The sequence below is a fragment of the Arachis hypogaea genome, chromosome 16 (genome assembly GCF_003086295.3).
Source record: "Arachis hypogaea cultivar Tifrunner chromosome 16, arahy.Tifrunner.gnm2.J5K5, whole genome shotgun sequence".
NCBI lineage: Eukaryota > Viridiplantae > Streptophyta > Magnoliopsida > Fabales > Fabaceae > Arachis > Arachis hypogaea.
This window is the reverse complement of record NC_092051.1, coordinates 91,398,022-91,413,946: the sequence shown is the minus strand read 5'-3', so window position 1 is coordinate 91,413,946 and position 15,925 is coordinate 91,398,022.

Sequence of the window (15,925 nt, the reverse complement as noted above, 5' to 3'; positions counted from 1 at the left end):
TGAAATGGTGACCACATGCTACATTGAGGGCTCAAGAATATTTTGATTCATAGAGACACTAATCTATGTTAGAACTTTTAACTTTTGGTTGAACTTGTGCAAGAGATATAACTTGAAGAACTAATCAATGTACTCACTAATGTTATTTTGTTTTAAAACAAATTTAGCTAAATGAGGCATGTTTGAATTATGTATGTTTTTACATATTATATAAATGTAGACTTGCTTATTAAAATAGTTAATATATTAGTTAATTTAAAAATAATTTAGTAAATTATGCGTGTAATTTGTATTAAAAAAATATTACAAAATAATTATTTTGCTTTTGTGACTAAAGAAAAAAAATGTTACAAAATCAAGTTACATTTTGTAACAAATTTTTATGATAGAAAAAAATAGATTGTCACCAAAAATACCTTGAAGATCAAAATTTGTTACCACTTTTGTAACGACTTCTGATTTTTTGTATCAGAAAAATTTGTTACAAAATATCACTTTGAATTGTAACAGTTCCGTTTTTTGTTACAAAAACTTTTTGTAACGGGACATACTGCAACGACCCCTTTTTTGTTACAAAATCTTTTTGTTTCAAAATTTTGATTTTCTGTAACAAATTTTTTTTGTTACAAATATTGCTTTTTCTTGTAGTGTCATTTTCTTCTAATGCTTCTTGCACCAAGGGATCAATTGCATCAATTTTCATGCAATCTTCATAGTCATTGAGGTGCTGTAGGGCCTTGAATACATTGAGCATAATTTGTTCATCATTAACCCTCAATGTCAATTCACCTTTTTGAACATCAATCAAGGCCCTTCTAATAGAAAGAAAAGATCTCCCTAAGATGATAGAAGCATTGATATCTTCCTCCATATACAATATGACGAAATTTGCAGGAAATATGAAGGTTACCACCACCTTCACTAGCAAGTTCTCAATAACACCAAGTGAAATTTAATGGAACGGTCATCAAGTTGTAAAGAAAGTCTAATCAGTTTTACCTCCTCAATGTCTAGCTTTCTCATCAAGGATAATGGCATCAAGTTGATGCTAACTGCAAAGTCACACAAGGCTCTTTCAACGGTCACCTCACCAATGCGACAAGGAATCACAAAGCTCCCAAGGTCTTTCAATTTTTCAGGGAGGTTGATGAGTCCATATTTGATGATAAATTTCGGCTTGATTTGAGTGGATTTCATCACATAAACTCACACTTAGTCACTAAAATAGCATACTCTTGTGTTTGATCCCTAAATTGAACCTAAATGTGAAAACATGCATTTTTGTACTTAAATTGATAATTTTAATTCTATTTTTATTCTATTCGATGCCGTAATATGTTTGTGAGTGATTTCAGGTCCTAGAGGCAAGATTGGATAGGCAAAAGTGGAAGGAAGCATGTAAGAAGGGAGAACACATGAAGAAAACAAAGGAGAAGCACACATTGAAGTGTGCGTACACACAACCACCCGTGCATGTGCACAAGTACAGAAATCAGAGATGTGCATCTTACAACCATCCGTGCATACGCACAAGTGGGAATTCAGCAAGTGTGCGTACGCACACGTCTGTGCGTACGCACACGTCTGTGCGTACGCACAAGTCCCTGCGCGTGACTTCATTAAAATGTCATGTGGATCGCGATTTTGGGGCTTTCTTAGCCCAATTTTTGGAGTGCTGAAGCCTTTTGGAAGTGCTATATCAAAGGGGAATGAAGACATATCAAGGCATTAGGTTTTATTAGGTTTTCATTAGTTTTAGTTTAGTTAGAAAGCATCCTTAGGAGTAGGAGTAGTGTAGTTAGAATGCCCTCTTAGGGTTTTATTTCATTTCCATTTCCATTGTAGCATTTTATAGTTTCAAGTTTTCATCTTGGGTTGATCAACTCTTTTGTAAGTACTCTTTAGTTTCTCTTTAATTACATCACATTTACTCTCATTTTCTTTTGGTTCAAGTTTCTTTGTTTATATATGCAATTTTGGTTTCTTGAAGTTTCAATTAATGAATTTAATGTTTTATGATTTCTACTTACTTGATTGAATGTTTATAGTGGATATTGTGAATAGTTGGTTATAGTTTTCATTTTCCTTTACAATTTCTCATATTTTACTTTTATGCCCACCAAGTGTTTGTGAGAATGCCACATGGTAATTTTGAGTAGATTTTCACACCTTGGCTTGGGATTTGAGTTCCTAGGATACTAGAGTCATAATGTCCGATATTTAGCGGTAATTCTTGGATAGTTAGTTGAATCTTGTTTCCATTGACGCTAGCTTTTTACCAATTAATTTGGTAAGTTAGCTAGGACTTATGGATTAAGGTCAATTATGCTTGCTTGACTTACTCCTCGATGTTAGGGGTAGACAAAGTGAGATTGACTCATCATAGTTGCCATAGTTATGGTTATGATGATAATAAGATTCCTTGGATCCTCATTCCCAAGTCAAGGCTTTTTATGCATTTATAGCATTTTCACTAGTTTTGACCTTGCTTCCTTTTTACTTGCATTAATTTCAATTTTGATCATCTCTTAGTTCTTTTATTTCTTAAGTTCTTTTAATCTTTCGTTCTTTGATTTCAAAACCCTGTATCCTCATAACCAAGAGTGTTACACTTCAATTGCATTCCGAGGGAGAACTACCCGAGGTTTAATTACTCTTGGTATTATTTTTAATTTGAAAAATTAAACTTTGATGGTGGGAGTTGGTTGCTGGTTTGGTCTATACTTGCAACGTAAGTTATCTTAAGTGGAAAAATCCAAACCGGTACAAATCCAACTCATCAGATGTTCTTTTGAATTATGGTATTACACTCCTTTGTAAGCACCATGGTTTCATTCTCCCGCCAACTCCTCTTTTTAAAAACCAACTCCTTCATAAACTTTGTATACAACGACATTTGTTCAAGAGCTTTAGCAAAAGGAATATTTATTTGTAGTTTCTTGAAAACCTCCAAGAACTTTGAGAATTGATTTTCCTTGACCTCTTTTTGCAACCTTTGAGGGTAGAAAATTCTTGGCTTATACTCTGGCACTTGAATCTTCTCTTTTGGTGCATCTTGTGAGGCTTGAATTGGTTGCCGTTGAATAGTGGTAGTCACGTGCTCCTCCTAAGGATTGGTGTCCTCTTGGTCTTCTTTTCCTTGCTTGTCAATGGCATCTCCCTTGACCTCTCTTCCCAAAACATTTCCACTTCTCAAACTAATGGCTTTGCACTCTTCTTTGGAGTTTGGGATTGTATCACTAGGAATACCAGTAGTGGTGTTTATAGCCACTTGCTTAGCCAATTATCCCATTTGAATCTCTAAGTTTCTGATAGAGGATTTAGTTTCATGCATGAAGGTTTGCATTGCAAGTTCCAGGGGGACGGTGTTTGAGGAAGTTGTGAGTGTTGGGCTGGTTGTGGTGTATTTTGGTTGTTGTGGTGGTTGTTGTGTTGATAAGGATTGAAGTTGTTATTTTGGTGATTGAAGTGGTTTTGTTGATGGTTGTTGCTGAAGTTATTAGGCTTCTATCTTTGATTTTCCCACCTAAAATTATGGTGATTTCTCCATCTAGCATTATAGGCCTTAGAGTAAGGATCATTTTGAGGTGGCCTTGAAAGATTTCCCATATAATTCACTTGCTCAAGAGAGGACTGGCCATCCTCAAAACCTTCAACTTCAGATACCCCATTACTCATTCCATAGGAGTTCTCTTGGGTGTTCACGGCTAAGACTTGCATTCCTCCTAACTATTGAGTAATTGCATTAATTTCTTGGAACATGACTTTATTCTGAGCCAAAATAGTGTCCAAGGCATCTAATTCTATAACTCTTATTCTCATTGATCTTTCGAAGGAATAGAGGTATTGATTGTTAGCTACCATTTCAATCAACTCCAATTCTTCATTAGTGGTCTTTTTCATATGCAAAGATCTTCCAACCGATTTATCCAATAAGACCCGTGAGGCAGGGGTGATCCCATCATAAAAGATCTGGAATTAGACCCAGTTGACAAACATGTCTGGAGGGCACTTGATAAACCCCAATTTTGTGGTTTATCTTGTGCTTAATTTAGGGGATTTTATCAACTTTTCTCACATTCATTCAATGAAATAGCATGGTTTTGTAATTCTCCCTAAATTTATGCTTAAATGTGAAAACATGCTTTTTAGGCCTTAAAATAGCTAAATTTGATTCACTTTAATTCCATTCGATGCCTTGATATGTTTGTTAAGTGATTTCAGGTTTAGAAGGCAAAGATTGGATTGAAAGAATGAAGAAAAAGCATGCAAAGTGGGAGGGCTCATGAAGAAATGAAGGAATTGCTAAGTTGTCAATCCTGACCTCTTCGTACAAAAATAATCATAACTTGAGCTACAGAATTCCAAATAAGGCGTTTCCAGTTGCGTTGGAAAGCTAACATTCGGGGCTTCAAAATGATATGAATTTAGCCATAGTTTCCTTGAAGTTAGGTGATGCGTGATCAGCGTGGGCCATTTTTAGCAACTCGTGGCTAGCGATTTCTAGCTGATTTTGGGCCCAATCCAACTTATTTATGATGTTATTGAACCCAAGGATTGAAGGGGAAAAACCATAGGGTAGTTTTCATCATGTTATAGATAGAATTCTAGAGAGAGAAGCTCTCCCTTCTCTCTAGAATTTAAGGTAGTTTAGGTTTAATTTTCTTAGTTCCAACTTTCAATTCTTGTTTTGATTTAGTTTTCCCTTTTTAATTTCTTGTTGTTACATCTCTATTCTTCTATTTTTACTTGTCATTTCCTTTATTTTGCTCTCTTTTATGTTTATGAACCCTTGTTGACTTCAATTTCCTTTTAATGCAATTATATTATTCCATGCTGTTTTATGTTTATCTTAGTTGCTATTGTTGATTTCTTGCTTTTGTTAGTTATTGCTTTCATTAATTCTTGCAATTTGTGATATTTACTTTTATCGCACTCTAGGTGTTTGATAAAATGTTTCCACTAGTTTTTGTGTAGTTTTTTTTATTCTTGGCCTAGGCTAAGGGGATTGAGTGACCTTGAGTCATTGGGTCTCAATGAATTGGTGATTTGAGAACCCTTAGTGGTCAATTTGATAACCATTAACTCTAGCCTACTACTAAGTCAATTAGTATCTAGGTTAGGAGTTATGGATTGATGTTGATCAAACCTATTTGACGTACTTCAAGCTTGAGGTAGATATTGTACTTACTTCAAGCATAGAAGTAGACTTAATGGGTTGGTCTCTCATAATTATCAATGTATGGTTTGTAGACAAGGATGGTGATCTCAATTACCTATGTCTAGCAAAGAGTTCTTTTCCTTTCCTTTATTAGTTAATTGTTATTTACTTTCTTGCTTTTATATTTTCTTGCCAATTACAAATCAAACCCCCTTTGCATTTTCATAGCCAATAATTGAGCACTTCATTGCAATTTCTTGTGAGACGACACGAGGTTTAAATACTTCGGTTAATTTTTATTGGGGTTTGTACATGTGACAACCAGTTATTAAAATTTGAATTGAGCATTACTAGATGGTTGGGAACTATACTATCAACGAAATTATTTTGAATGAAATTCCTAACCATACGAAAATGCTCTTATCAAATTCCTAACCAATTAAAATTTTAATAAAATTTGATGTGAGAGTTATTTGTTGGTTTGGAACTATACTCACAACGAAGAAATTTCCTTTTCTATTAAGAAAAATTCCTAACCGACATAATTCTCACTATGAGCACTTTCTCAGCATCTCTTTGTACCTCTCACAAGCTTCATAGAGGGACTCTCCTTCATGCTGTTGGAAAGTCTGAATGTCTGTTCTGAGCTTGGTTAGCCTCTAAGGTGGGAAGAACTTGGTTAGGAACTTAGTGACCAAGTCCTCCCATGTGGCTATACTCTCCTTGCGTTGATTATCCAGCCACTTCTTAGCTCGACCCCTTACAATAAAAGGAAATAGCAACAATTGATAAACCTCAGTTGGGACACCATTGGTCTTAACAGTATCACGGATTTGCAGGAAGTTAGAGATAAACAAGTTGGAATCTTCCTAAAGGCTTCCATTAAACTAGCAGTTTTGTTGCACCAATGTGACAAGCTGAGGCTTCAGTTCAAAATTATTGGTATTAACAGTAGGTGTCACAATGCTACTTCTATAACTCCCAAAATTGGGGATAGTAAAAGATCCAAGAGTCCTCCTAGGTTGAGGAGCATTAGCATTGTTGTTTGCATTGTCAGCCATGTTGTAATCAAGTTCTTCTAATTATGAATCCTTTCTCCCAAAAAATGAACCCTCTCTTCCCACACCACCTCCAATGGATGAGTTTCTCCATGCCTTCAAGCTAGCACAACAACGAGATATTAGCTCTTACCTCCAAAGGCAAGAAGAAACATAAAAGGAGTTCAAGAAGATGGAAGTCGTGCTTGCCATTGTGGCGGAAGCCGTTCGCAACATGGTCTCCTCCCGCCTAAGCCTATCTGATCAAGGCACTCCCATTGTTGAATGTGGAGAAGCAATCAAGGAGCTTAGTGAGGGAGTGAATTTGTAGCTTCAAGGTAAAGAAAGGGAGTTGAAGCAAGAATTGTCACAAGGGGAGGAAGTTGAGATGATTGAAATGGAAGAAGTGGTTGAAGACCTAGGAGATGTTGGAAGTCCATGGGAGTGTAGAATTATAGAGCCCTCTTCCAAGATGCTTGATGTTGATATTGAGGAGGGTACGCAACCTCCAAGGTATATCATGGTTGAAGACTTTGAAGAGGTTGATCAAGAGATGGATTCAATCATTGAGGAGTTCCTATCTACAATTGAATCCTCCCCCATTGAGCTTGACATAGAGATTAAAAAAGAAGATATCTCACCTTCCATACCCTTGGTAAGCAATGAAGAAGAGATTGAATTGGAAGGAAGCTACCAAGAGGAAGAGGTTGAAATTGAAGAAGCTTGCAAGAAGGTGGAAGTTGTCAAGGAAGAACACAAGGGAGTAGAGCTTGCAAGGACATTGGAGATACCTCTCCCCAAGCCATCACCATCTATTCTTTTATTCAAGTGGCTAAATCTCTCATCTCTAAGCTATATTATCCCACTTGAATATGGTTTTCTTGAGACGGATGGACAACTTAGAGCTTTTTGTGGCTTTAAGAGCAAAAGGAAGATGGTTAGTGGTTGGAAACATCACTCTAGGTTCATTATGGTTGGGAGCTCAAGGTTTAGAAGCAATGGTTGGTGTAAAGCTAGATTGTTGGAGTCTAGGAGGATGTTTGGATGCTCAAATGAGAATTCGGCTTGCTTACCACCCGGGGGAAACCACTATGATCAACTTGAAGACGGGTGTGAGAACAAAATTTAGGATCCCGGATCGTACAATGGGGATCAACTTTGGGAGCTCCAAGCTTGTGAAGGACTCCATCAAAACTTGGTGTAACTCGTTGGAAATCTTGGAGCACAATGGAGAACTAAGCATTGGTAGGAGTTCCAAGAAGAATTCAAGCACAAGCCACCTTGACAAGGAGCCTCCCAAATGTCCAACTTAAGGACTTAAACTAAAAGTGCTAGGTGGGAGACACCCCACCAAGCTAAACTCTTTCCATTCTCTTGTATATATAATCAATGAAAGAATTGAGTTGCCATTGTAGGTAGTTTTTCTTATTTTCTATACTCTTATACATTTTTCTTTTATTGATAGGTTGTTTCTTAATTCATATTTTGATTAAAATAGTTGTTGTTAGATTGTATTTTGCTTGAAGTGTAAGTTTTGTTTGTTTTGTATTTGAAAATTTTTCAAAAACCAAAAGATTTGTTGTTAAATTTGAATTTTGGATGATTTAGAATGTTTATAGGTTATGAGAGTGTTAAATTCTGTTTTAGGCTTCTTTTTAAAATAAAAAGGGTCACCCCACGCTTAAGCACTTATGCGTCATATGCCATATGGGGACTCCTGGTACAAAAACCAGAGAGTTGTATGGAAATTGTGCTGGTTTTGTGCAAAAAGCACAATCTGGACCCACGCATAAGCGGGGGCGACGCTTACGCATCTGACGATCGGGTTTTTATATCGGTAAAGAAATATAAAAATATGATCGCATTGTAAGTATAGCTTCTAAACCAACAGAAAATCCTTTCGTACAAACGTTTTGGTTGTCACAAGTAACAAACCCCTTTAAAATTGATAACCGAAGTATTTAAACCTCGGGTCGTCTTCTCAAGGAACTGTAGGGAGGTATGTTCTTATTAATGGTTATGAGTTTTGTAAATTGGGGGTTTTAAAGGTAAGGAACAAGTAATTTAAATGACAAATAAAATAAATAAATAACTGTAAAATAAACTCTTGGCAAGGTATGAAAATTCAGAAATCCTATCCTAGTTACTCCTATGAGAATGGAAGTTAATCCCACTTAGTTAACCCTTATGAAAGCAAGGGAAAGTCAAGTGAACTAATTAGTTAGATTCCCAAGTCCTAACCAACTCCTAAGGAAAGACTAGAGTTAGTGGAATATCAGTCAATTTAGCTGACATAACAACCAATCACGGATAGTTGATAACTCAAGAGCTTCCAGTTAATCAAGTAAAGCCAATGATATAAAAAGCTAAATAAGAATCTTAGATCTGAAATACCTCAATTGCATTAATAAGAGAAAATCAATCTAAATATAAAGAGTTCATAAGCCAATCTGGCAACATAAGTAATTAAAGGATAGCATTAAAGTATCTGAAAGTAAAAGAGAAATATAAAGTAAAAGAAATATTGAACCTGATGAAGAGTTGAAATTCTAAATCCTTTAAGAGGAATCCTAATCCTAAAACCTAAGAGAGAGGAGAGAACCTCTCTCTCTAAAAACTACATCTAAACTATGAAAAGTAAATAATTGAAGGCTCTCCTATGAATGGATGCATTCCCCCACTTTATAACCTCTAATATGTGCTTTCTGGACTTGGATCTGGGCCAAAAAGGGTTTCAGAAATTACTGGGAGCGTTTTCTGCAGTTTCTGTTGCGTGGCGCCTGTCATGCGTCCGCGTGGGTCACGCGGTCGCGTCATCTGGGAGTTTTCTTTATCACGCGTTCGCTTCGGTCACGCGTACGCGTCATCTGTATTCTGCTCAAGGCGCGCGTCCGCGTCAGTCATGCGTTCGTGTCGCTGCCTTTTCGCGCTAGGCATGCGGCCGCGTCGTCCATGCGTTCGCGTCGCTGCCAGTTTCTTCAAAAACTCCATTTTGTGCTTTTCTTCCATTTTTGTATGTTTCCTTTTCCATCCTTTAAGTCATTCCTGCCTTAGAAGATCTGAAACTAATCAACACAGAAATCACGGCATCGAATGGTAATAAAAGGTAATTAAAATAATTATTTTTAAAGCATAGGAAACATGTTTTTCACATATATCACATAATAAGGAAGGGAAAGTAAAACCATGCAATTTACATGAATAAGTGGGTGAAGGGTTGAATAAATCACTTAAATTGAGCACAATATATATCATGAAATATGGGTTTATCAACCTCCCCACACTTAAACAATAGCATGTCCTCATGCTAAATCCCAGATAAAGAGTAAGGTAAGGTTAAAGTGGTGGAATCTCATGCAATGCAATCTATTCTAAATGCAACTACCTAAATGAATCATGCAACCCTAATTGTTATTCACTTGTATATAAAACTTACATGTAGTTAATTTAATTCATATCCTCAAGGAATCATATATGCATATCCAAACCCTAGATAATGTTAAAGCACTTTTACAATTCAGATGGGTAAAAATATTTCACAAACTTGCAAGACAATTAACAATTTAAGCAGAGATATATGGTGATGAGTTATTGAACCCTCACTGGATTTTTGTGTTTACTCTCTAGTCACTCAGTGTTTATTGGGTTAATCACTCTATTCTTCTTTTTATCCTTTGTTCTTCATCTAACCAATCAACAATTATAGAATACAGACATACAAAAATCATGAGGTCTTTTCAAGGTTGTAATGGGGTCAAGGTAAAGGTAAGGGTATATGTATAAGGCTAAGTGAGCTAATAAGTGAATCCTTGATTAGTCTAAGATCTCACCTAACATACATTTTTTTATAAATCAAAGTTTCTTAACCTATCTGCCCAAATTTTTCCACTTTGCAGTGCAAACTCATGCATTAAATTTAACTTTGTCCCATGTGTATTGATTCTTTTTATTTTGCAATTGGGGAATTTTCGTATCCCCTTTATTTAAATATAAATAAAAAATATTATTTTTTTATTTTATTTTATTTTTATTTTTTTTCAATGCACATGGCAATTCAATTGCTTTGATTTCACATGAGCATGCATCCCAAATTTTTATTTTGAAACATTTTATTCTTTTTTTTTAAATTCCTACTTTGTTTCTATCATCCTATGTTCCCATAAAAATTCCCCACACTTAAGCAATACACAATTTCTATCTTAAGCTAACCAAGGATTCAACTTGGGATTTTTATTTTGTCTTTCTGCTTAAGGCTACTAAGGTGGTTTATATAACAGAAGGGGATTTAAAAAGCTCAAGGGGGCTAACAAGGGTAATGTAAAAGGTAGGCTAATTTGGGATAAGTGAGGAAAAATTCCAATGACGGCCTCAATCACTTTCTTGGTATGTATCTATATTCTATAATTAGACATATAGATTAAAACAAAGTAAAGAATATCAGAATGAAAAAGAAGGGCAAAACACACAGGAATGAAATTTATGGTTTGAATGTAACCATTCAATTAAGCTCAAGATTCACAGACTGTGTATTCTCCAGCTCAAAAAGCATATATCAGTTGTACATATCATGCAAGTAAAAATTAAGAGTTCCCATTATTCTCAATGTAAATTTTTTTGGGTGCCTTTAAAGTTTTAGTGTTGTTCCTTGATGAAATGTTGTTAATTAACTAACATGTAATGCTATATATACAAGGTGTGTGGATTGTTTTGATTATGTTGAAGTCTCTAATTTACTTCCTTTTTATTTTCAATTTAAACCAAACTATCATATGCTAAAAGGGTAAACTATACTAATTAATCCACATTTTCTATAACTAATAAGTTAGAATTGCAATTAAACTAACAGGCTAAGGTATAAACTAAAGTGCAAAATGCAGAAATAGAGTAAAAATACAACAAAAGAATAGTGTGCAAGTACTGAAAAATAAAAACAAAGATAAAAATACAGAAAAATAAACAAAATAAGATAAAAAGAGTCTGTAGTGGTTCACCAAAAAGATATGCCATGGATGGCTACCTCCCCACACTAAAAATAAAGCATCATCCGCGATGCTCACTCAAGCTGGGTGTGAAGGGGTGTCATCACCGGAAGGATGGGCTGCTGGAGTCTCTGTGGTGGCCTGAGGGTCTGCAGACTGGATGAGGGTAGGAGGATCTGTCTGCTGCAGTGGAGGTGCTGACTGGAGAGGGATCTCTGGGTCTGCGGCCTGAATCTGGTGTGGCTCTGATAAACGACTATTTTATGGTTTATCTTGTGCTCATTTGAGTGGTTTTTATCAACTCTTTACCCACTTATTCATACTATTTGCATGGTTTTACATTTGCCTTCCTAATTATGTGCTTTGATTGAAAACATGCTTCTTTGGCCTTAAGTTCCCTATGTTTAATCCTCTCTTATTACCATTAGATGCCTTGATATGTGTATTAAGTGATTTCAGAGATTACAGGGCAGGAATGGCTCAGAGGATGGAAAGGAAGCATGCAAAAGTTGAAGGAATACAAGAAGTTGAAGGAACTGCAAAGCTGTCAACCTGACCTCTTCGCACTCAAATGGCTATAACTTGAGCTACAGAGGTCCAAACGACACGGTTCCAGTTGCCTTGGAAAGCTAACATCCAGGGCTTCGATTTGATATATAATATACCATAGTTTCCTTGACGCTAGGTGATACGACCGCGTGCTCCATGCAGACGCGTCGCAGTGACGGAAATTCAGCATGTTGAATTCGCAACCAGCGAATTCTGGGTTGTTTCTGACCCAGTTCTCGGCCCAGAAAACACAGATTAGAGGCTATAAAGTAGAGGAATGTATCCATTCATAAGGAGGCTCTCATATTCACAATTTTAGGATTTAGATGTAGTTTTTAGAGAGAGAGGTTCTCTCCTCTCTCTTAGGATTAGGATTAGGATTTCTCTTAGTTTTAGGAGTAACTCTCGATCCGAGGTTCAATGTTCTTTTTATTTATTTTCCCAATTTAATTTATGAACATCTATGCCAGATTTAATTTCTTTTGTTAATGTAATTCAAGGTATTTTCAGATTTAAGATTTCTTTGCTTTATTTATATTGATGCTTTTAATTTAATTTAGATATTTTTCTCCCTTTTGGCTTTGGTCAAGTGATTGGTAGTACTTGAGTTATCAAATTCAGCAAGTGATTGAAATTGGTAGATTCTGCTTGAGCTAGGATTGCTCTAACACTAGTCTCTCCACAGGAGTTGACTAGGACTTGAGAATCAAGCAAATCAGTCCACTTAACCTTCCTTTGTTTAATAAAGGCTGACCAAGTGGGATTAAAACCAATTCTCTTCACACCTGATAAGGATAACTAGGACAGGAATTCCAATTCTTATACCTTGCCAAGAGATTTTATTATTATTATTTTATTTTACATGTCATATAACGTATTCCCTCCTTACTTCCAAAACCCCAATTTACAAACTCATAACCAATAAAAAGAACATACCTCCCTGCAATTCCTTGAGAAGATGACCCGAGGTTTAAATACTCGGTTATCAATTTTAAAGGGGTTTGTTACTTTTGACAACCAAAACGTTTGTAAGAAAGGTTGATTACTTGGTTTAGTAACTATACTTACAACGAGAGTTTACTATAACCTCTAAACCATCAATCTTCAGTTCTTCAGGCTCCTCCTGCTGTGGTGCAGCCTGCTCCGGTCCTGCCTGCTCAGTCTCTCTCTGTGCATGTATCTCAGCCTCATGCTCGTCCGCCTCCTCCCCAGATGGCTCTGATGGTGTGTCAGGATCGGAGGGGATGTCACCGCCAGATCGGATTATCAACTTGAGGTGCTCATAGCGTCACTTATTGCGACGCTCAGATCTCTCATATCGCCGCCGGTTGCGGCGCTCCATCTGGTCCAGCTGCTAAAATAAGCGGTGCACGAGGTGGTTAACGGGCTCTGAGGCAGGTGGAGGTGTAGTGGGTATGACTGGTGCAGCAGTGGAAGAAGAAGGGGCAGCTGAAGATGTGGCTGCCTCACCCGAAGCGGTAAAGAATGTAGGCCTGTGGCCTAAAGCCAGAAATTTCCTGCTGTGAGGAATGATCTTCTTGCAGTCTGCAGCAGGTGGCTTCTCATCAGCAAGCTCCCAAGGCACGTCAGCTCAACGGCCTAGCTGGGTGACCAAATAAGGGAAGGGGAGAGTGCCTCTAATATGGACCCTGGCCATGTAGTACCGTATGAAACGTGGGAGGTACAGGTCCTTACCCTCCATCACACACCAGAGGAGGGTGATCATAGCAGTAGGCAGCTCCGTCTCATGAGTACTCGGCATAACAAAGTTGCTCAGGATCTGGTGCCAGAGCCGAGCCTCATCATTCAGATATATCAGCTTGATTCCCTTAGGCATTGTTGTGTTCTTTCCCATGACCCAGGAGACAGTAGGATCAAGGGCTATCCTCTGCTTGACAGCATCCCAGTCAAATCACATAAAGCACATGTCCTCTTCAGCCTTATGGTAACCGTCAGGTTGATCTGACTTAGGCTGAAGCTGCAGAATATCCTCAATGGCTTCTTCAGTTACCAATATCTGTTTCCCTCTGAGGTGTACTGCATCCAGGGTAGTCTTGAAATAGTTGCAGTAAAACTCCCGGACCTAGGAAGCATTGACCTCTGTCAGGTTTCTCTCCAAGAAGAACCAGCCTCTCTGTTTTATCTGATCGGAGGTGTACTGTTGTAGTTCTTCTGGAATTTTCAGAGTTCTCTCCAGGTGTAGATTTCTGGAGGTGGCAAACACTGGATACTTCAGCTCACAGTATCGGTTTGTAAATTTTTCCAGATCATTGGCAGTGAGGAGCTTGTCAGCCTTCTTCTGCGGGGTAAAGTGCTTTTCCCCCCAGGAGTCATCATGCATAATGTCCAAGATAGACATAGAGGATTCACCTCTTTTCCTTTTACCAGTGGTGGCTTTGCCTTTTCCCTTGCGCTGAGGGTCAAACATCCTGAAAAATAGAAATCCAGGATATAATTGAAGAACAAAAAGTAGGAAAACAAGTAGGGAAATAGAATAATAATAGTAGAAGCATGACGTTGGGGATTTTTGCCAGTAAAGAATTTCATAAAAACAGTCGCGTTGTAGATATAGTCTCTAAACCAACAGAAATCCCTTTCGCGCAAACGTTTTGGTTGTCACAAGTAACAAACCCCTTAAAAATTGATAACCGAAGTATTCAAACCTCGGGTCGTCTTCTCAAGGAACTGCAGGGAAGTATGTTCTTATTATTGGTTATGGAGATTGTAGAATTGGGGGTTTTAAGAATGAGGGACAAATATGACCGTTGATTTAAATAGAAATTAAAATAAATAAACAAATACTGCAAAGCAAACTTTTGGCAAGGTATGAGAAATTGGAAGTCCAGGCTTAGTTATTCTTATCAACAACAATGAAAGTCGAATCTTAATTCCACTTAGTCAACCTTTACTAAAGCAAAGGAAAGTCAAGGGACTAATTAGCTTGATCTTCGAATCCTATTTATTTCCTAAGAAAAGGTTGGGATTATTGAAGTTCAATTCAATTAGCAAAGATAACAGTTATCAATTATGTTGAGATAAGATAACTCCTGAGTTACTGCTTTCTTAACCAAAACCAAAAGAAGAAAAAGTAAACTTGCTGGAATAAAAATACCTTCAGATGTAAAGCAACAATAACATAAATTAAAGAAACCAATCATGAATTGAAATACCTCAAATAACATTAATAAGTGAAATTGTAATCCAACATGAAGAGTTCATAAAATAAAAATAAAGAACCTGGGATTGAGAGTTACTCCTAAAACTAAGAGAAATCCTAAATCCTAATCCTAAGAGAGAGAGAGAGGAGAGAATCTCTCTCAAAACTAGATCTAAAACATGAGAAGTGGAAATTGGCGAGCTCTCCTTGAATGGATGCATTCCTTCACTTCATAACCTCTGGTCTATACCTTCTGGACTTGGATTTGGGCCAAAAAGGGCTTCAGAATTTGCTATGAGCATTTTCTACAATTTCTGGTGCGCAGCCTCTGTCACGCGTCCGCGTGGGTCACGCGGTCGCGTCATTCGGAGCTTTTCCTTGCCACGCGATCGCGTCAGTCATGCGGCCGCATCATATGCGTTCTTCTTAAGGCGCGCGGTCGCGTCATTCATTCGGCCGCGTCGCTGCTGATTCGCGCTTGGCACGCGTCGTCCATGCGATTGCGTGGATACCAATTTCTTCAAGGACTCCATTTTGCACTTTCCTTCCATTTTTGTATGTTTTCTTTCCATCTTTTGAGTCATTCCTGCCTTAGAAGATCTGAAACTACTCAACACACTAATCACGACATCGAATGGAAATAAAGGTAATTAAAATAATTAATTTTAAAGCATAGGAAACATATTTTTCACATACATCACATACTAGGGAAGGGAAAGTAAAACCATGCAATTAACATGAATAAGTGGGTGAAGGATTGAATAAATCACTCAAACTAAGCACAAAATACATCATAAAATATGGGTTTATCAAAGCACATAGTGGCAAAAGAGTAGTAGAATTATGAAATGAGTTAAGTAAATGTATACTTTGGATTGTTTCGGAGTTAAAAATCTGAGACGAGAAATTACAATCCAAAATATATTATAAGTAGAATACCAGTTAATTAGGAAAAACAATAATCATGCCATGAGTTAAAAAGGTGAAAGAGTTAGTTAAAAAGCAAAGGGAGAAGTTAGAAAGTTAAAAGTGGTTAAAAGTG